This window comes from Pan troglodytes, chromosome 1 (assembly GCF_028858775.2).
Source record: "Pan troglodytes isolate AG18354 chromosome 1, NHGRI_mPanTro3-v2.0_pri, whole genome shotgun sequence".
In the NCBI taxonomy this organism is placed as follows: domain Eukaryota; kingdom Metazoa; phylum Chordata; class Mammalia; order Primates; family Hominidae; genus Pan; species Pan troglodytes.
Genome location: NC_072398.2, coordinates 74,228,544 through 74,251,187, shown reverse-complemented (window position 1 = coordinate 74,251,187; position 22,644 = coordinate 74,228,544). Strand labels below are relative to the sequence as shown.

General features: G+C 38.4%; 1 protein-coding gene and 1 pseudogene across 31 annotated transcripts in view; one reads left to right on the top strand and one right to left on the bottom strand.

Moving 5' to 3' along the window:
- Nucleotides 1–22,644, top strand: part of RABGAP1L (RAB GTPase activating protein 1 like) — an 831,104-nt gene that overhangs the window by 678,132 nt on the left and 130,328 nt on the right. The gene's annotated exons all lie outside the window — the stretch shown is intronic.
- On the bottom strand, nucleotides 7,165–7,855 carry LOC107973448 (NADH dehydrogenase [ubiquinone] 1 alpha subcomplex assembly factor 4-like; annotated as a pseudogene).

The following is a 22,644-nucleotide window of genomic DNA, read 5'->3' as shown; positions in this document are numbered from 1 at the left end:
CAGAGACTTGATGACAATCTTGATCTCTCTCTTCTTGCCCAGTTTAATAATCAAGTTTTTACACTGGGATACAAAATAATCATAAATCAAAGTTGAGAAATATGTTTTCTTCCTTTGTACATCTGATAGTAGATTTCATAGTATCTCTTGAGGTAAACGCTTTTGAGAGTATGCAAAGTGTGACATATCTCTGATAGGACTTGCTGAAGCCAGAATGTGCCCTCTGTATCTTTGGCCAATGGATTAGCCAGCTAGACATACTCTGACATTGTTTTCTGTTATATTTACTTATCAGTCTTTTTGCATTGTTGGCTTCATCGCTCCTTCTCTTGAGGGAAGGTATGAGGTAAATTCAGTTCCCTATGCTGAACACCCAGCATGATTCCTGGCAAAATGATATTATAAGTGCTTTGTAACTCCTTGGATGAAAACCAAATGAATGCTGAAAGTAGTGTGGTATGTATCTGACTAATAAAAATATGTTCCAGGCGGGGCGCAGTGGCTCATGCCTGTAATCCCAGCACTTTGGGAGGCCAAGGTGGGCAAATCACCTGAGGTCAGGAGTTCAAGACCAGCCTGGCGAACATGGTGAAACCCCATCTCTACTGATAATACAAAAATTAGCTGGGCGTGGTGGCGCATGCCTGTAATTCCAGTTACTTGGGGGGCTGAGGTGGGAGAATCACTTGAACCCAGGAGGGAGAGGTTGCACTGAGCCGAGATCGTGCCATTGCACTCCAGCCTGGGCAACAAGAGCAAAACTCGGTCTCAAAAAAAAAAAAAAAAAAGTTCCTTGTAGAATGAATTTTCTGTATTATTCACTATAAAGAATTTATTTTTAACCACATCAGTAATATGTCTATAAGATATAGGTCATTACCTGGAAATTGAAAATATTTTTATGAGAAACTTCTCATTATGATGTTTATTGTGTAAGGATCTTAAGTTGTTATCACCTTTGTTTGATGAATATATCTTCAACTTGTGTACTCTAAAAAATTATCAGATTATTTTTATGATTGGTAGAGTTTATAGTTTTGCAAGAATTGGGCAAATCTCACACACAGGGACAGGTGGAAGAGCATGCCCCCATGAGAGCTTTAAAGGAATACATTCTGGCCCTGTGGAGAATTGCCTCCTCTTCAATTCCAGTGGCATATGGTTAGATTTGGGCAAACAAATGCTATGCCAAATATGGCATTTATTGCCTCAGTTCAGATGCCAGGCCAGGCTGAAGTTTACAGCTGTGTCCTGGTTGAAATTCTAAAACAAAAGGAGTTTATTCTTTTAATCTAGTGTACCCCTAATCTAGAATGATGGCATTGTTAGCATCTAGAATTATTTTCTTTCCCATTTTATAGGATGATAATAAAAGCTATTCTCATAGGAATTGTTATGAGCAGACCTAAATTCAGTGCTGATTTGTCAAAAGTGAAATAAAAAAATCTTTTGTCTGTGTGGTCTTAGGTGGCAGAAATGTAATTATAAGTAAGCCCTAATTTCTGCTAGGTATACTAGTGCTTGACCCTAGTGAATGGATAGTCTGTTTATAGAAGTAGATATATTAATCCCTTTAACCCCTTGAAAACTAGCAGTAGTAGCTATTTGATATAGCTCTTTCCAAAAAGTTTCTAGTTGGCCAGGCTAAGTTCTCATGCCTTTGGTGGTATAGCATATGGACATTTATCTTGGCAGTGATTACGTGTAAGTATAAAAGAAATACTTAAAATGCAATAAAATGAGCATATCTGTTTCACAAGACTAATGTTTCTTGCTAATCATAGAGAACCTAGGATAAAATGCATAATGTTGATCATTGGAACTGAGGAAAGCTTAACAATTATACTATATTGGATAGGTGAAATCTAGGAGTTTCTGTATACCCAGAGTCCTTTCCTAAGGGGTCCTACCTGTAGCCTCTTGCTAAGGATACCAACTCTAGCTAGATACATATAGATGGCCATGTTCTATATTGCATGACTTTACCATCTTGACCACATCTCAGAACATTTGACCTAAAGCATTCAGGTAGCTTGAAGGCTGACAGATTTAACGACCTAGTACAAGTGTTTTATCTAACTGATGATAATGACATAGTGGACTGATCAGATGTTCTTTCTTAGGAAATTTTTAATTTGAAATAGAGAGTATTATTTGATAGGAGCAAACACCAACTGCTTAACCAGAAAAAGAGGCAGACAAAAATGACATGGGCCGGGCGCTGTGGCTCACGCTTGTAATCCCAGCACTTTGGGAGGCCGAGGCGGGCGGATCACGAGGTCAGGGGATCGAGACCACAGTGAAACCCCGTCTCTACTAAAAATACAAAAAATTAGCCGGGCTTGGTGGCAGGCGCCTGTAGTCCCAGCTACTCGGAGAGGCTGAGGTGGGAGAATGGCGTGAACCCGGGAGGCGGAGCTTGTAGTGAGCCGAGATCGCGCCACTGCACTCCAGCCTGGGCGACAAAGCGAGACTCCGTCTCAAAAAAAAAAAAAAAAATGACATGAGTCAGTAGAAGCCATGAATAAGCAAGAGTGACAAGTAAGTATGAGCTAAGTCATGAACTTTTTTACAAGTGTGTGTGTGTGTGTGTGTGTTTATGTGTGTGTGTGTGTTTATGTGTGTGTGTGTGTGTGTGTGTTGGTAGGGGTGGGGGTAGATACATATATTTAAATTGTATCTGTGGGGGAAGAGGATGGTCAACAAATTGCTGCCAAGGGGATAAAGAACTAATTACATCATTACTTATCTATTGGATTCTGAACAACTTGAAATTCTCCATCTGTGTTCCTATACTTTTCATGAGACCTGGTTAAACTACTTTCCATGAGTTCCCATAAGGCCTAGCCACAAAACATACCTTTGTTCCTTATTTTCATGTGAAACCTTACAATAACTGTTCCCAGTTACCCCTCTCACATGCACATCCACACACAGATACTTGAGACAACTTTACTGAGTCTCTATTCTTTGTGATCAAAGGATCCTAATTTATACAGCTGTTCTAAGAGTTCAGTGTTTATTATTTTAGCTCTGTAACCAAGGCAAGGACTGATGAACAATAGCAGTTTTGTGGCCACCCAAGAATATATTGACCTTGAATAGGAAAAAGTAACATATATAATCCTAATTGTTTAAGAGAGGTGATGCATTACAGGGAGGGCTCAGAGAAAGATGGCTAACACTAATAGCACACGTTGGCATTGAGGAGACTACATGGAAATGTGCATTTAGCAAAATAGCTTCAGAACAATATTTTTTCTTTCTCCCCTATTAGATTTTGAGTTCCTGAAGCACTCCTCTTGGTGTGCCTCACCAATTCCCAGGAGAGGGCTCTGTATGTAATAGGTGAAACACTATTGAGTACATAATGTGGCCCAGCTATGGTTCTGTCTTAAGGTTTAGCAGCAGCTTTGAACTGCCTGATAAAAATATTTTTTCAGGCAGACTAAACTGAACTGAAGAGAGAGATACAAGTTAGAGACAAGAGTCGGATTTCCAGAAATTTCTGGGAGAGATAGATATAGACAGTGTAGAACAGCCAAGAAACTATGGGAGGAATTTCAAGGAACCAGATAATATATGCATAATGTTGGTCATCAGAACTAAGGAAAGCTGAACTATTATACTATATTAGATAGGCCATTCACATTTAGGGGACTAAGGACCAGAACATACTGTTATCTAGAACATCAGAACATCTGCAGAGCACAGAACAGCATAGCATTTGGCCAGAAAGCATGACATAGAGTATGGGATAGAGGAGGAGAATTGGCAAAAAATAAATTCTAGATTCTGATTTTTAAAATGACAGAACAAAGATTACAGCATTATTTTCCTTCTCCCTTACAAATTATCCAACTGCACTGGGAGAGCAACATGGTAGAAACATGAACCCTATCTTCAAAGAAAGATATATGCACAACTCCAGACTACAAAATGTGAGGAAGAATGATAAATGCAGTTAAAAATGCTCACGGCTGCAGATCTCACACAAAGCTGGCAGAACTTTCTCGGGGGCAAAACCAATAATGCCCAGTTTATGGGATAGGATTTGTGTACTAGCAGCAGGAGCTTTCTTGGCCTTCCTAGGGTATAAAGAAGAAAGCGGGGGTGCTGGGCACGGTGACTCACGCCTGTAATCCCAGCACTTTGGGAGGCTGAGGCGTGCGGATCACCTGAGGGCAGGAGCTCGAAACCCTGTCTCTACTAAAAATACAAAAAAAAAAAAAAAAAAAAAAAAAAAAAAAACAAAGAAAAAATTTAGCTGGGCGTGGTGGCAGGCACCTGTAATCCCAGCTACTTGGGAGGCTGAGGCAGGAGAATTGCTTGAACCTGGGAGGTGGAGGTTGCAGTGAGCTGAGATTGAGCCATTGCATTCCAGCCTGGGTGACAGAGTGAGAATCTGTCTCAAAAAAAAAAAAAAAAAAAAAAAAAAAAAAAAGAAGAAGAAGGGTAATAGACTCAATGAGGAATCACACAGACAAGATGGAAAACATGGGAAACACAAAGAAAAAAGTAGAGATTATATCTTTACTATCAGACAAGATTGAATTTAGTGGAAAAGTTTTAAATAAGGCAATGAGGAATAATTCAAAGCAACAGTATAGCATTAAACATCCATAAAGCAGAAACTACAGAAAATATAAAGAATAATAGTTACATAGTAGTGATAAGAATGTTTATTCACTTCTCTTAGTTCATAAGAGATCAAGTGGACAACAACTAAGAGAAAGAAAACCCAAATAAAATAATGAATGAAGTCAATATTTGAGATTTGTCAAGCTTTGTATCCTGAAAACTAAGAATGTCAAATAAAACATTCACAAAAATAGACCATAAAGAAAATTTCAAAGAATTTCAAAAGGAAAAGTAAATATATACAGCATTCTGTGATCTCATTGCAATAAAAGTAGAACTTAGGAAAAAGAATATCATCACCTGGACATTTTAAATTTCCTACTAAAATAATTCTTAGATCAGAAGAAACCAAACAAGTTATAGAAAATCTAAAACAAAAGCATAATGAAAACACTACATATCAGAACTTGTGAGATGGAGCTAAAATAGAGTTCAGAGGCACTTATCTTAATGAAGAAAGAAAATAACTCCATTAAATATCTAACTCAAAGTTAGAAAAATTATCAATAAACATAAAAAAGCAGAAGGGAATAAAAGTTATAAATTAGACAAAAATTGATCAGCTAAATAAAAGAGCTGATTTTTAAAAAATATGATATTAAGTTTATAAAATCAAAAAGTAGACAGGAAAGAGCATAAACCAAGAAATAATGGGGAAATGATAAAAGTAGAAAAGAAGAGAATCCTAAGAAAATATTTTGTTCAATCCTGTGCAAATTAATTTGAGAACCTAGAAGAAATGGATGATTTTCTAGGAAAATTGAAAAAATAAATACTAACTTTAGATAACTAGAAAATCTAAACTATTAGCACAGAATAACTTTCTTTTTTTTTTTTGATATAGGAAGTCCTTTATTTTGTCAGGTGAAACCATATAACAGCTGCCTAACCACAATGTAGATGCCAATAGGAGATGGCTCAGAAATAGCACTAGTGACTCAAATAGTGACCATTATGATAAAAGGAATAAAGTTTTGACTGATTTATAGCAGTTTTAAAATGTGTTTTATATTGAGTAGTTATTTCATGTTTTCTCAAAAGAATTATTATGTTAAACCAAAAATAAACTAGGTATATAGTTTGTTCACATAACAAATCTGCATTCAAAGACATGCTTACAAATTTTCCACTTAGTCCATTTTTCTGTTCTTAGCATTACTACAAATGCCTCCTTCCGTCATCATGTTGAATTCTTCAGCATCTTCTATATCATTTCCAGGGGCATCTCTGGGAAGTAGTGATGCCTGTCTTCCCTCAGAAGCACTGATAACCCCAATATACCCACAGTACACACATTTTCCCTCTCCTGAGGTGTGCTACTTTTTGGCACAACAGAAAAAACTCATTACTAGGATTTGAAAACCTAAATTCTGGGCCTGGTTAGGTCATAAACTACAGAACCATAGATCATATATTCTCCCCAGGAGCCTGTTTCTCCACTGCATAAATAATTCATATTTGCTTGGCCCTTTGTAGTCCTTTACTGTTTCATTTATCTTCATGATAACCCTTAAATTTAAGTAAGGTAGCAGTATGCTCATTTTATAGAAGAAATTCAGTCTCAAAGAGGATACACAGTCTCCCAAAGATCCCACAATAGTAATATATTAGGCAGAGCTAAACTCACGCAATCTCACTCAAGATCCTAGTGCTGGTACATGGTATGCTCGTAAGTTTGCTAAAATGGATGAAGCAGCAGTTTCTCAGGTCCCTTCCAATGATCCTGTTCTCTGCTTCTACTTGATGTTTTTTCTCTCGTCTCTCAACTAGCATTAACATCCAAAACTATATATAATCACTAAATTTCATTTACCATCGTTTTCTTATTTAATTATTCTTTAAATTTTTCTATTTCCATGTTAAATCCAGAGAAATGTTACTTTTTCGAAAGTTTCTACTGCTGCCTGCCTCTCTGAAGGCCATGGGACTTACCTATTTGTTTGTCAAAGCAAAAATTCCCAACATTTTGTAAACACCACTAATTACTTTTTATAACTGTAAAAACAATTATTCCATACTTAAAACCAATTCAAAATAAAATAAATCCTCGATACTTCTTACTCCCTGGAGTGGTAATTTTAATTAGATTCTACTGATTCGTAATTTTTTCCTGTGTGCCTTTATTTGGGAAATACTGTTAGTCTACCTCACTATCAAGTCTCTTTCCCTAACAAGAAAATGTCACAGTCTTAAGAGTCAGGAAAGCTTTTACTTTCACTATCACATATGAAGAATGAACTAAACACCTAAACTGGACAGTAAAACTTAAATGAGGGATTCAGGATATTTCCCAAGGGGCCATATGACCAATTTAAAAGTTGGTATGATGTGCCTAAAATAACACGCTCTTTTACTTATAATAAAGGTACAGATGTACTGATTAGTCATGCTGACATGTACATATAAAATATGCCTATGCCAAATTAAAAGAAAACAAAATACATTCTATGGCAATCCTGAAAAGTCGGGGAGGTCAATAAATATTAAGAGTATGCTCTCACAATTAGCATTAAACACATGGTAATTAACACAATTTAATATGTGAAAAATGAGAAAATATACAGGATGAGAAGTACACATAGGAAATTGTTGTGATTTTCTTCATTTTGATTGTATTGCTTTCTTGTCTTCAGGAGGGAAGATTTCGACTTCTGAATTCGCATCTTTCTGTTCTAAATGGTATTCTTGGGCTATTTTCTCAGCAGTTCATGTTTCTGGATAAAGTTTATGATTATTGAGAAGTGTCAATGCTTCTACAATGGAAATTTTGCCTTTGGGAATGATCTTAATATTTATCATATTAAAGTGATGGCCAAAAGGCAATCTGAATTCTTTCAGCTCTTGACATCTTTCAGCAGCTTTTACCTGCACGGAAGACACAGGATCTTTGGAATCAACATACACATCTTTTAGAAATGACAGCAGCTTGTCATCTTTATGAGCAATCTCTCCCTTAATCTGGATAGAAACTAATCTGCTCTTGCAGGAGGCTGTTGGTAGAGGGGTGTCTGGGATTGGGAGGGGGCTTCATCTTGTTGATTTCCCATTCTGCTCAGTTCTCTAGGTTGAAATTCCTGATCCTGCGAGTCACTGCAGCCCCCATCTCCTCATAACATGATGCCCTCAGGTTTATGCCACACATGGGAACACCAGTGCAGGAAACCTCCGGGGTACCCTAGAATAACTTTCTTCTACTGAGGCCTTGGTGATTTAACAGGAGAATTCTACCAAACCTTTCAGGAATAAATCAACTCAGTCTTCCCAAATACATATGCTTTAATAAATGTGGATATCTCTGGAAGGACACATGAGAAACTAGTAAACAGTTATTATTCCCAGGGAACAGAACTGGGACTGAGGGACATTATTAGAAAGAAGTCTTGCTTTTTCCTGTATATCTTTTATACCTTTTGTATTTTGTACCATTTGCATATGGTACTCATCCAAGTATGAGGAATTTAGAACATCTTTGTTTTACATTTGAACAAGTTGACAACACTATTTGGCTTTTGTTATTATGTTTACCTTAAGTTTTCAGTAAATGTAGTAGGCGTAATTTCTTAAATACCTCCCTTCCCCAAAGATGTCCCACCGTAATTCCTGGAATCATGATGAATATGATGCTGTATTACTGATTCTGTGATTATGTTTTGCCATATGGCACAGTTGACCTTAAAATAGGAAATTCAAGCCTACATTATCTGAGTGGGCCTAATTGAATCATATGAGCCTTGAAAGCAGAGAGCTTTCTTTGGCTAATGGCAGGAAGGAAAGTCAAAGAGATTGGAAGTATGAGAAGGACTCAGTGTGCAATAGCTGCTTTGAAAGTGGAGGAGACCACTTGAGAAAGAAGGCAAGTAGTTTTGAGGAGCTGAGGGCAGCTCCCAGCTGACAGCTAGCAAGGGAACTGGCCAAATCCTTGCAACCTCAAGGAACTACTAGCTCTGTCAAAAACCTGAAAGAGGTTGAGAGTGGATTCTTCCCCAGTCTCCAGATGAGAGTCCAGCCCAACAGGCATCTTGACTTCAGCTTTGTGATACCCTGAGCAGAGCCCACTTGGGACTCCTGACCTACAGGGATGTGAGATAATAAATGGATATTGTTTGCAGCTGCTAAATATGTTGTATAGGAGTAGAAACTAATAGAGCAAAATTACATTCTAAAACTTTAATACATGTGGGCTTTCAGAGGCTTTAGAGATGGGAGCCATATTCCCTCCAGTCTGGGTGTGATGGGTAGTGCCAAAGAAGCTGCAGAACCGGTGGGACAGTGTCATGTGTCAGCCAGAGGCTGCATTGTTTCCATTGGTGCCATAAGTAGAATATGCTCTGCTGTCTTTTCATTACTTTCTCCAATTGTGCAGAGAATGAATTTTTTATACCTGTCTCAGTCTTTCCCTCTTTCAGATTATAGTCTTAGAAGCAATTTTTTAGCATTTCTGTTTCAAATAATCTTGTATTTTCAATGAAGAAGTTGCCATTTCTTTCTTTTTTTTTGAGACAGGGCCTTGCTCTGTCGCCCATGCTGGAGTACAGTCACCACTTACTGCAACCTTGACCTTCCAGGCTCAAGCAATCTTCCCATCTCAGTCTCCTGAGTAGCTTGGCTGCAGACACGCAGCACCATGCACAGCTTTTTTTTTTTTTAATTTTTTTTTTGATAGAGACAGAGTCTGTCTGTGGTTGCCCAGGCTGGTCTCGAACTCCTGGGCTCTAGCAGTCCTCCCACCTCAGCTTCCCAAAGTGTTGGGATTACAATGTGTGCCACCACACCTGGCCTTTTCTTTGGATGTCTTAGGAAATTAACTCCTACCTTTCTAAAAATTCCTGGGTTTATGTGACCTGGATTTAAATGGTCATGAGAGAAATTTCTGATATGATAGTGCAATCAAGTAACACTGGAATTCTTTGACTACTTTAGTTTTTCTAGAGTTTCACTTAAATTAACCCAATTTTGTTCCATTGGCAGTTTTATCCAAGACCGAATAAAGGTAGTTTACCTTTTAAGTTGCTATACACTAGAACTTACCTTTCAATTAATTCTTTTAATTTAACAGTGTGGAAAGCTATTATTTACTTTTTATTTAATTGATAGTACTTTTGTAAACTTTTACCTGAAAAAAGTAACTTTGAGAACCACAGAGAAGAAACATATTGGTTAAGGTTTCAGAAGAGTGTCGGAGGATTCAAGAGTGTGGGGAATTGCTTCTGTGATTCCCATCACTTCACATTCTGAGTAGAAAAGCACACAACAGAAATGCTGCAAGTCAGCATCAGGAGTCCATAGCATCCATCATCAAGTGCAATAAGACTGTGACTCTCTGTTACTGAGTTGTGATGTTTTTTCTTTTTGCCAGTAAGTTACATGGTCCAGTTTTTTCTTTCTTAGATGACGTCAGGGACTTGTTGTAAGCCTGCTGAGGTCAAGGAATGCTTCTGCCTTATGTGCAGTGTATTATAAAAAGATTTATCTGTGATAAAAGTGGAACCCGGCTGGGCATGGTGGCTCACACCTGTAATCCCAGCAATTTGGGAGGCTGAGGCGGGCTGATCACTTGAGGCCAGGAGTTCGAGACCAGCCTGGCCAACATAGTGAAACCCCATCGCTACTAAAAATACAAAAAAATTAGCTGGGCGTGTTGGCATGGGCCTGTAATCCCAGCTACTCAGGAGGCTGAGGCAAGAGAATCACTTGAACCCAGGAGACAGAGGCTGCAGTGAGCTGAGATCATGTCACTGCACTCTAGCCTGGGTGACAGAGCAAGATTTGGTCTCAAAAAAAATAAAAACAAAAAAAAGTAGAACCCATGAAGAAAAATTTAAACAACTGATTTTAATGACTGTAAAGGAGTATCACTAGTAGAAAAATGTTTCTATATTGTTAGGATAATCAAGTTTCTTTAAAGATAATATTGATCATTTTTAGCAGAAGTTTGTTATTTATCTTTAGGAAATGAAATTAAATATTTTGCTTTGTTTTGTTTTTAATGTTTCTAAAAGGAATGAAACTGTATTATTGCTGATTCTGTTGTGGATTGAGGCATTTAGAGTAGCAAAAATTATATTAATGCTCTGTGCCAAAACACATAAAATGGCTTTATCACTGATTGGTGTCTCAATTATTAAAAGGTAATAATTTGCATAATATGATAAGAATGCCACTTGAAAGAAAGGAGGCTGGGTTTTTTTTTTTTTTTTTAACATCCAGTAAAACATGATTGGCATCATCTAGTCAAATTATATATTATACTGAGCTTTATTTTCTGTATAAACCATATTTTACAGATATTATTTTAAAAGAAATTGAAATCTTCTGGGCTTAGGTTTCAGAGTTATATATAACTCATAAGTGAGCTGTGTGAGGTGAGTTCCTTAAACCTAGGTCTCATTTCAAAGGCTAGCTTTGGGCTGGTTGCAGTGGCTCACGCCTGTAATCCCAGCACTTTGGGAGGCTGAGGCAGGCGGATCACGAGGTCAGGAGATCAAGACTATCCTGGCTAACACGGTGAAACCCTGTCTCTACTAAAAATACAAAAAATTAGCCAGGCATGGTGGCGCACACCTGTAGTCCCAGCTACTCGGGAGGCTGAGACAGGAGAATTGCTTGAACCTGGGAGGTGGAGGTTGCGGTGAGCCGAGATGGCGCCACTGCACTCCAGCCTGGGTGACAGAGCGAGACTCCACTCCATCTCAAAAAAACAAAAAAACCAAAAAGGCTAGCTTTGTTCCAAAGCCCAAACCTGGCTCTGGTAGACTATTTTCTAAGCTATCTCTTGATGAGCTTTGCTAAAGGAAAGGGAAGTATGGTACAGATCACCTCAAAGTTATGTTTGGCTCTCTCTGCATTTGGGGTTTTCCTCTGGCATGTTTATATTCTGAATAATGCTTCTCCTAGGCTAAATACAGTTTGGACCCTCCATCTTACAACAGATGTGACAGAGGAATGCTTATGGTCAATAATGATGTACAGTCCACAGTGATAAAGAAATTGGTGGGAATGAGACTTTGAGAAGTATAATGAATGTCAGATTGCAGGCTGCCCATAGTACATCCAGCATCAGCACACTGTAGTTTGCCTTAACTAATTTGGGCCTCTGCAGCTTTGGGACAGTATTGCAAATAGGTGGTATAATAAGCTTAAATAACAGATTTCCATCACTTAAATATGAAAATCTCAGATTTGTCACAGTAATAATATTGACCTCATGTTTTTGTTTTTATTTTTTGTTCATTGACTTCACGAATGAATAGTTTGGCAGGAAAGCAGGTAATACACTTCCAGGCCTTATGTTACATAGATGTTGAGGCTAGAGAATGTCACAGAGGCGTGCCCTTATTCATAAAACACTAGGGGAAATGCCTTACTATGTTTTATTAAGTGAAGACCTTTCATTGTAAAGGTGAGATTATTCCTTTAGAAACCATATAAATTACTGAAGGGAATTATGAGCAAGAATATATTTTGGGTTCATAGATGCCAAATGCCCATCTCACTGGATGATTATTATTCTAAGTATTTTCCATTACCTAGTTTCAGCTCAGGAAATCAATTAGACCCTTAAGGGCCTAAGCAAGCAGGAAATGAGTGATAGATTTATAGATTCCACCAGTGAATTTGAAAAAAAAACTTTTACCTTTTAAATTATAACTGCAATAGACTCAATATAAATGCTTTTTTTTTTTTTTTTTTTTGAGACGTTGTCTCACTCTGTCACCCAGGCTGGAGCGCAGTGATCTTGGCTCACTGTAACCTCTGCCTCCAGGATTCAAGTGATTCTCTTGCCTCAGCCTCCTGAGTAGCTGGGATTACAGGCGCGTACCACCGCATCTGGCTAGTTTTTGTATTTTTAGTAGAGACAGGGTTTCGCCATGTTGGCCAGGCTGGTCTCGAACTCCTGACCTCAAGTGATCCACCCGCCTCGGCTTCCCAAAGTGCTGGGATTACAGGAGTGAGCCACCACACCCAGCCCATAAATGCCTTTTTTAGTGCTCCCTCTTTCTTTCCTATGTAAACCCTTTTCAAGTTATATTTTCCCTATGATATTCTCAATAAAGAACAAATTACATAAAATCAGGAACCTGATTTTATATTAAGTATAGGAAGTCAAATTACCATTGAACGTAGGTCATATATTCTAGTAGTAGAGACCAATCTATTTTCTGCCTTGTTCTGGAGGGTCATAGCAAATCTGAAACAGGCAGCCAGGTAGACCACTCTGATGGCCCCATTCAAGCTTAGAGCTTCTCCAGTCTGAAAGACACTGGAGGAAGCTTCTTCCCACCTTATTTAGCTCCAAGAGTTCAGTTGTGCTCTGTGGAACACTAGGAATAACTATCCTAGACATAAACCAAGGGCAAGACATGGTTTTAGTTTCCATGAGGGCCTTTGCTTAAGAGTCAGAAGGGCTGCTACACATCTTAATTTTGCCACTGAATAGCTATGTGATACCAGGCCTTTGACATAAGCAGTTAAGTTAGAGGACTCCAGAGGGCCTGTCCAGCTCTTACATAAGTCTAAATTCCACCTGTGATTTCATAGGATCCTTAAGTAAGCATTCCACTTCTATGGGCCTCATTTTCTGCCCCTATTAAACAAAGACATGGCTCTTGAGAGCCTGTTTAAAGCAGGTTTTTGAAAAGAAAGTCTCAAGTCAAAGAAATTTTGAAATGGATTTAGATTAAAAGGTATTTTTGTGTGTGTGGAGAATGTGGGATTAACTCACTTATTTTCATTATGTATAGAAATTTCAGTTTGTTACTATAGACTATTTATAGAAATATGAGTTCTTGAGTTTTTCATTCTGCTACCCCAGATGTGTAGCACTCTGCTTTGTACATAGGAAGCACTTAGCAACTTGTGTGTTCTCTTGAATTTAACTGAAGTCCCACTTGAAAAGGTAAAGTTATATAAACTACTTTTTAGTATTTGAAGTTTCTTTAAGCCTGTTTTTAATGATGGCTTGGTGTTCATGCAATGACTTATTTTTGTTTGTACTGGCAGAGCATAGCTTTTTCAGTTGGCCAGTTAAAATGGAAAGACAAGCTGGATGCAGTGGCTCACGCCTGTAATCCCAGCACTTTGGGAGGCCAAGGCGAGTGGATCACAAGGTCAGGAGTTCAAGACCAGCCTGGCCAAGATGGTGAAACCCCATCTCTACTAAAACTACAAAAAATTAGCCGGGTGTGGTGGCGGGCGCCTGTAGTCCCAGCTACTCGGGAGGCTGAGGCAGAGAATTGCTTGAACCCAGGAGGCGGAAGTTGCAGTGAACCGAGATCGTACCACTGCACTCCAGCCTGGGTGACAGAACAAGACTCCCTCTCAAAAAAAAAAAAAAAAAGAAAAGAAAAGAAAAGAAAGAAAGAAAGACAACTTGTGCTCTTATTTTTAAAATATTATATACTTCTAGCCCCATACAAATATTCTCAGATTAGACTAACCAATTACACATTGGAATACCTGGACAGTTTTAAAATACAACTAAAACTGAACAGAAGCATCCAAAGGTCAACCACTGTTTTACTGGACATACCTTTTACTTTGCTATTTTATGTATTTTACATTAAAGTTAGACCTTTGAGGCCAGGTGCAGTGGCTCACACCTGTAATCCCAGCACTTTGGGAGGCTGAGGTGGGCAGATCACCTGAGGACAGGAGTTTGAAACCAGACTGGCCAACATGGAGAAAACCCATCTGTACTAAAAATACTAAAATTAGCCGGGCGTGCTGGTGCGCACCTGTGATCCCAGCTACTCAGGAGGCTGAAGCAGGAGAATCACTTGAACCTGGGAGGCGGAGGTTGCAGTGAGTCAAGATCACCCCACTGCATTCCAGCCTGGGAGACAGAGCAAGACTCCATCTCCAAAAAAAAAAAAAAAAAAAAAGTTAGACCTTTGGGTTTAAAAGCCCCAGGATAAAAACATGAAAAAAACTTTCAAAATTTACAAGTGTAAAATATGCTCAGTACACCCTTCTTCCCACCCAACCAAACAACAACATCTCAAGTTAAATCAAGTGGTATAAAATATCAACCTAGAATTCTACCACTGCCCCAGGGAAGTTCTGTCTGCCCACTGTCATCTGCTTTTACAGGTCTACACTAGAAACAACTTCCCTTGATAGGAAGTATTGACTTTGTTCAGAGCTGTAAAATTATACCCAGAACCTCCCTTGTTCTTGTTCTATATGAGTCCCAGGGCCTGAGAGCCGCCATTTATGACGCTTTGGTTTGTCACACCCTGCACACACCATTAGAGACATTTTTCTCTCTTGGCTTTGTATCTGCTTCCTTCTGTTGCTACCCTCTCCATTTCCTATTTTCCTAATTTTTAAAAATGAAATTTATTTTTGCTTTTTCATTTGTCTAAGACTTAGGCTTTCATTTCCCCAGCTGTAAATCAGGCACTAGATAATAATCTCTAAAGCCAATTCCAATACTCTGTGAAGTCATTGTATCTTATATTTATGAGTAAATATAGTTATCATATTTTTGATGATAAATTCATCAATAAACCATGGATTGGGATACATAAGAATCTGAAAACCCTTTATAACCCTCCTATCTCTGAAATTCACAGATACTGCTATATAGAACTGATTGATGAATTTCAATAATATCTACACCAACATATAATTAATAATGATATGTATTAATAATATTGATAACAATGAGACACCCACAGGTGACTTGTCAGTAACTGATTTGTGATTTCCTAATTTTAAGAGTGTGTGTATTCTTGTTGTAATCTATGAGAGCAAGAACCTTCTCAAAATAAAAGAAAGTTTTTCACAGATACTAATTCAGTGACTCATTTACTGACAATTTTCAGTAGGGTCAGAAACAATATCAGATTGGTCTGAAATCATAAAAAATATTTTTAAGAGTCTAATAGTTAAAAGTTAATTTGGGGTGAAAAACAACTCCACTCTATAATTGTATTTTATTTTATTGTTTTATTGTTTAATTATTTTATGGTTTATTTTTAGGCAGGGTCTCACTTTGTAACCCAGGCTGGGATGCAGTGGCACTCATTGCAGTCTTGACCTCCCAGGCTCAAATGATCCTCCTACCTCAGCTTCCCAAGTAGTTGGGATTACAGGCATGTGCCACCATGCCTGGCTAATTTTTTAAAAACTTTTTTGTAGAGATGGGGTCTCACTACGTTACTTATGCTGGTCTTGAACTCCTGGGCTCAAGTGATCCTCCTGCCCTTGGCTTCTCAAAGTATTGGAATTACAGGCATAAGCCACACACTAGACCAGTAATTTTAATATACTGTATATCCATGGTCCTCAACAGGGAGTGATTTTGCCTTGAGGGGACATTTAGCAATGTCTGGAAGATATTTTGGTTGCCATAACCTTGGGTTGTGAGATGCTACTGGTATCTGGTGTGCAGAGGCCAATGATTGTGCAAAGCATCTTTAAATGCACAGGATAGCTCCCCACAACAAAGAGTCAGCCATTCCAAAACACTAATAGTGCCAAGATTGAAAAACTCTTCCGTATGCGACTGTGTGACTCAACTGAGTTCTATGATTTGGAGAGTCTTTTCATATTTAATTCTAGAGGTTGTGAAAATAAAATGAAGGTCATTATAATGTCATAGTTCAGCCGTGTGTACCATTACCAACTGCTTGCTGACTCTTGGCCTTTTATCCTTACCTAGACTATTAGACCTTCACAATGGATTCTTAAGTCTGGCCTGAGACACTTATTATTACTACAGGAAAACAAAAAAGAAAGCAAAAGATCCTACTATCTGGTAATAAATGTCTCATCTGAGCAGGTTTAAAGATCAAATAATCTTTGAAAAATAACAATTCTGGCTATTATTAAAAAGTCAAAAAATAACAGATGCTGGTGAGGTTGTTGAGAAAAAGGAATATTTTACACTGTTGATGGGAGTGTAAATTAGTTCAACCATTGTGGAAAAGATAGTGTGGCGATTCCTCAAAGACCTAATGACAGAAATACCATTTGACCCAGCAATCCCTTTAGTGGTTATATACCAAAAGGAATATAAATCATTCTGTTATAAAGACACATGCATGCGTATATTCATTGCAACACTATTCACAATAGCAAAGACATGGAATCAACTTAAATGCCCATCAGTGATAGACTGTTTAAAGAAAATGTGAGGCCGAGCGTGGTGGCTTACGCCTTTAATCCCAGCACTTTGGGAGGCCAAGACGGGTGGATCATGAGGTCAGGAGATCGAGACCATCCTGCCTAACATGGTGAAACGCCATCTCTACTAAAAATACAAAAAAAATTAGCCAGGCGTGGTGGCGGGTGCCTGTAGTCCCAGCTACTCGGGAGGCTGAGGCAGGAGAATGGCATGAACCCAGGAGGCAGAGGTTGCAGTGAGCGGAGATTGTGCTACTGTACTCCAGCCTGGGAGACAGAGCAAGACTCCATCTCAAAAAAAAAAAAAAAAAAAAAAGAAAATGTGGTACATATATACCATGGAATGCTATACAGCCATAAAAAAGAATGAGATTGTGTCCTTTGCAGGGACATGGATGGAGCTGGAGGCCATTATCCTTAACAAACTAACACCGAATACTGTGTGTTCTCACTTACAAGTGGGTGCTAAATGATGGTCACATAGAGGGGAGCAACACACACTGGGGACTACCAGAGGGCAGAGGGTAGGAGGGAGAGGATCAGGAAAAATAACTAATGGATACTAAGCTTAATACCTGGGTGATGAAATAATCTGTACAAAAAAACCCCATGGCACACGTTTGCCTGTGTAACAAACCTGCACATCCTACACATGTACCCCTGAACTTAAAAGTTAAAAAAAAAAATTAGAAATAACAATTTTTATATAGCAGTATGCTTTAAAATGATGTCATGGACTGTTAAACTTCAGTAGACTTGACCAATCATTTAGTCCAATGCTTTTTTTTTTTTTTTTTCAAATAAAGTAAGAGCCTCACTATCTAAGCTCACATGGTATATTGGTTGCAGGATTAATACAAGGAGGCATGATTACATGATCACAATCCAGACAGAAGTCACCTCCTTCATGACAAAATTCATCACAAATGTAGGTTCTTTATGTGGTTCTTATATGGCCCTCACTAGCTTTTGCATCAAGGTTTGCTCAGTGTGGACTTTACGAAAATCAGGAAGGAGATGATTTAGTGAGTAAGGGGATTAGAAATTGTATCCTGGCACCATTTACACAACTCGCAACACAATATTAAAAAATGACTAGGGAGACGGAGGTGGAAGGATATTTTATTTATATAAATCTTAGCCATGCCCAGTGGTACACAGCTACTGTCCCAGGTACTTGGGAGGCTGAGGCAAGATAAGTTGAGGTTGCAGTGAGCTGTGATCATGCCACTACACTCCAATCTGGATAACAGAGCAAGACCCTGTTTAAAAAAAAAAAAAATCAAATGATTTTTTAAAAATGAAGAAAAGGACAAGTAGAGAGGTAGGGTGGGGAATTTTCCCTTGAATCCTCAAAATAATAAAACTGTATATTCCACTTTTTATCTCCTTCCTTCACAACATTTGAAATTCCACAGTAATTTTCCCTTCGGTTATTTGCCTATTTCCTTTTTAATGGTTTCCATTGTTATACCCAGTACATTAAACAACATTCTTCTTTACTTATTGAATTGATATAGTAAGATCTGCAAAAAAAAGTTATTCCAAAATGCTTATAGTAAAGAACAAAGTTTTTAGGGATCTAATAGTTTCTTTCCTTCCCAACCTTATTGAGATATAAATGACAAATAAAAATTATTTATATTTAAGGTATATAACATGATGCATACATTGTGAAATAATTACCACAGTCAAGCTAATTAACACATCCAATACCCCATATAGTTAATGTGTGTGTGTGTGTGTGTGTGTGTGTGTATGTGTGTGGTGGGAACACTTATGATCTAGCAAATCTACATCTCCCTTACCAAACTTCAATATACAGTAGAGTATCATTAACTTGTAGTCACCATACTGTATATTAGATCCTCAGAACTTTGTCATCTTATAACTGAAATTTGGGCCCTTTGAGCAACATCTCTCTGTCTATCTTATCCCCCGACAAGGAGCAACCACCATTCTACTCTTTGCTTCTGTGAGTTTGACATTTTTAGATTCCATCTGTAACTGAAGTCATATAATATTTGTCTTTCTGTGTCTGGCTTATTTCACTTAGCATAATGTCTTCCAGCTTCATCCATGTTGTCATGAAGGGCAAGATTTCCTTCTTTTTTATGACTGAATAATATTCTATTATGTATATCTATAAATGTAAATATATATACCACCTTTTTTGTATCCATTCATCCATCAACAGATGCTTAGGTTATTTCTATATCTTGGTCATTATGAATAATTCTGCAGCGAATGTAGGAGTGCAAATATCTCTTCGAGATACTATGCTGATTTCATTACCTTTGGTTACATATCCAGAAGTTGGATTGCTGCAGTAGTTCCATTTTTTATATTTGAAGATCCTCTGTACTATTCTTCATAGTAACTGGGCCAATTTACATTTCCACCAAAAGTGTATAAAAGTTCTCTTTTCTCCATATCCTCACTAACAATTGTTATCTCTCTTTTTTTAAATAATGGCCATCCTAACAGGTATGAGGTAATATTTCATGGTTTTGATTTGTATTTCCCTAATGATTAATGATGTTGAGCACCTTTTCATATACTTGCTGGCTGTATTTATGACTTCTTTGGGAAAATATCTATTCAGGTCCTTTGGCCATTTTTAAATTGGGTTATTTGGTGTTTTGCTGTTGAGTTATATGAATTCTTTAAATATTTTGGATATTAATCCCTCATGAGATATATAGTTTGGAAATATTTTCTTCCATTTTCTAGGTTGCATTTCCATTTTGTTGACTGTTTCCTTTGCTGTGCAGAGCTTTTTAGTTTGATGTAGTCCTACGTGTTTATTTTTGCTTTTATTGCCTGTGCTTGTGTCAAAAAATCATTGCCAAAATGAGTGTAAAGGAGTTTTTCCCTTAAGTTTTCTTCTAGGAGTTTTGTGATTTCAGGTCTTAAATTTAAGTCTTTAAATATTTCACGTTAATGTTTGTTATGGTATAAGATAAGGGTCCAGTTTCATTCTCTTGCATGTGGAGATCCAGTTTTTCCAGCACCGTTTATTGGAGGGACTATCCTTTCCCCATTGTGTATTCTCCTTGGTGCCCTTGTCAAAGAGAGATCTAGTAGTTTCTAAGCAGCATCATAAGCTGTATCTTTACTGATTTCATGTTACAACAAAATTTTTTTAAGCACAAACCCAGGGGTGTGACATACCCTGAAACTGGTGATTTGAAAATCAGTACTGTTAGAGAAAGGGATCTATGGAGATCATTGTTAGTAGTAGTAATTGGGGCATTGGATCAGGATACCCCAGTTATCCTGATCCAATACCTTAATTATATAATTAAGTTTTTAAGTGTAGAAGTGGGTGTAATGATCACTGTTTTGATAAAATTAAAATATTAATGTGTTAAAGTACCCATCTCATTTGGTGCTAGTAGAAAACGAAATGCATAAAAACTATTGCTAAAAGTCACTAAACCTCTCTTACAGCCTAATTAGCAAGTTAATGCTTTTTCCTTTTGGCTGTTCCCTAATTTTTCATTCAATTTATCTTTCCCTGAAAACCTGCTAATTTCATGCACTTTAGCCCTACGGAAGAGGACGTTGCTTAGCAACTGCCTAAATAACTAATAGACCTAGGTATCTAGTAAAGGCTTGAAGGATTTACTTATTTTAAATTTATATATTTGTGTATTAACCATCAAATCCAAGAGGAAGTTGTTTCACTTTGGTATTTCTTCGGATTTCTGCATTTTTGTGATTAATTCTTTTCTTTTTTTTTTAAATGGAGTCTTGCTGTGTCGCCCGGGTTGGAGTGCAGTAGCTCGATCTCGGCTCACTGCAACCTCTGCCACCTGGATTCAAGTGATTCTCCTGCCTCAGCCTCCCAAGTAGCTGGGACTACAGGCGCACCTACCATGCCTGGCAAATTTTTGTATTTTTAGTAGAGACGGGGTTTCACCATCTTGGCCAGGCTGATCTCGAACTCCTGACCTCAAATGATCCACCCACCTCGGCGTCCCAAAGTGCTGGGATTACAGGGGTGAGCCACTGTGCCTGGCCTGCATTTTTATAATTAATTTGTACATGAGTTGTTTGTAGCAAAAAAAAAGAAAAGAAAAGAAAAGAAAAACAGTATATTTAATGGGAACTTCTTTTTTCTCCCTTCAACCTCTTAGTAACATTGCTGTATTTGTCATTTACTTTAGTTAATCTTTTCTAACAGAATACCCTATCAATGATATTTGCTGAGTTAAGAAATGTTTTCTGGGCCGGGCGCAGTGGCTCATGCCTGTAATCCCAGCACTTTTGGAGGCCGAGGCGGGCGGATCACGAGGTCAGGAGATCAAGACCATCCTGGCTAACATGGTGAAACCCCGTCTCTACTAAAAAGACAAAAAATTAGCCGGGCATGGTGGCGGACGCCTGTAGTCCCAGCTACTCGGGAGGCTGAGGCAGGAGAATGGTGTGAACCCGGGAGGCGGAGCTTGCAGTGAGCCGAGATCATGCCACTGCACTCCAGTCTGGGTGACAGAGCGAGACTCCGTCTTAAAAAAAAAAAAAAAGAAATGTTTTCTGGCCAGGTACGGTGGCTCACACCTGTAATCCCAGCACTTTAGGAGGCCAAGGCAGGCAGATCATGAGGTCAAGAGTTCTAGACCAGCCTGGCCAACATGGTGAAACCCTGTTGCTACTAAGAATACAAAAATTAGCCGGGAGTGGTGGTGTGTGCCTATAATCCTAGCTACTCGGGAGGCTGAGGCAGGAGAATTGCTTGAACCCAGGAGGCAGAGGTTGCAGTGAGCCAAGATCGTGCCACTGCACTCCAGCCTTGGCAACAGAGCAAGACTCTGTCACAGAAAAAAAAAGTTTTCTAATTCACTGGATACAGAATTCTATAATATTTCTTTTTAATGGTAAGCTAATTATTTTAGAGGAAATACATTAAGGTTTTAGGAGAAGGAATTTAGAAATTAAATTGAAGTCGTTGCTATTACCTATACATGATGGCTTTACTTTTGGTTGTTTGACCCAGAAGTATCTCAGAAGCGTCATCTGAGCTAAGGGTTTTCTAAGGTTTGAGGGTATGAGTGGTGCTGTCATTTTGCAATGTCCTGTCATACTTAATTTAGCCTTGGTGTGTTTACTTGTCTGAGGTTAAGTCTCCCCACTATGACATATAAAGCTGTATTATTATCCAAATCTCAGACCTATTTTCTTCACTCTTATATTAGTTCATTCTCACGCTGCTAATAAAGACATACCAGAGACTGATTAATTTATAAAGGAAAGATGTTTAATTGACTCACAGTTCAGCATGGCTTAGGGAGGCCTCAGGAAACTTACAATTACTGCAGAAGGGGAAGCAAACATGTTCTTCTTCACATGATGGCAGGAAGGAGAAGAATGCGAGCAAAATGGGGAAAAGCCCCTTCTAAAACCATCAGATCTCATGAGAATTCACTCACTATCACAAGAACAGCATGGGGGAACCACCCCCATGATCTGGTCACCTCCCATGAGGTCCCTCCCCCAACATATGGGAATTACAATTTGGATTACAATTCAATATGAGACTTTGTCTGGGGACACAGCCAAACCATATCAACTGTGTTTCTGTTCAACTGCCCTGAAGTAAAAACAAAATACCAGCAAATTTTCCTACTGCACCCTTTGCATTCTGTGGTGTTGAGACATTAAAGACCATTTGCATCAGGCTAGTGTGGTGGCTCACTCCTGTAATCTCAGCACTTTGGGAAGCCTGGGGAGAGGATCACCAGAGCTCAAGGGTTTGAGACCAGCCCGGACAACATTGCCAAACCCTGTCTCTACAAAACCTACAAAAATTAGCTGGATGTGGTGGCACACACTGTGGTCCCAGCTACTTGGGAGGCTGAGGTGGGAGGATCA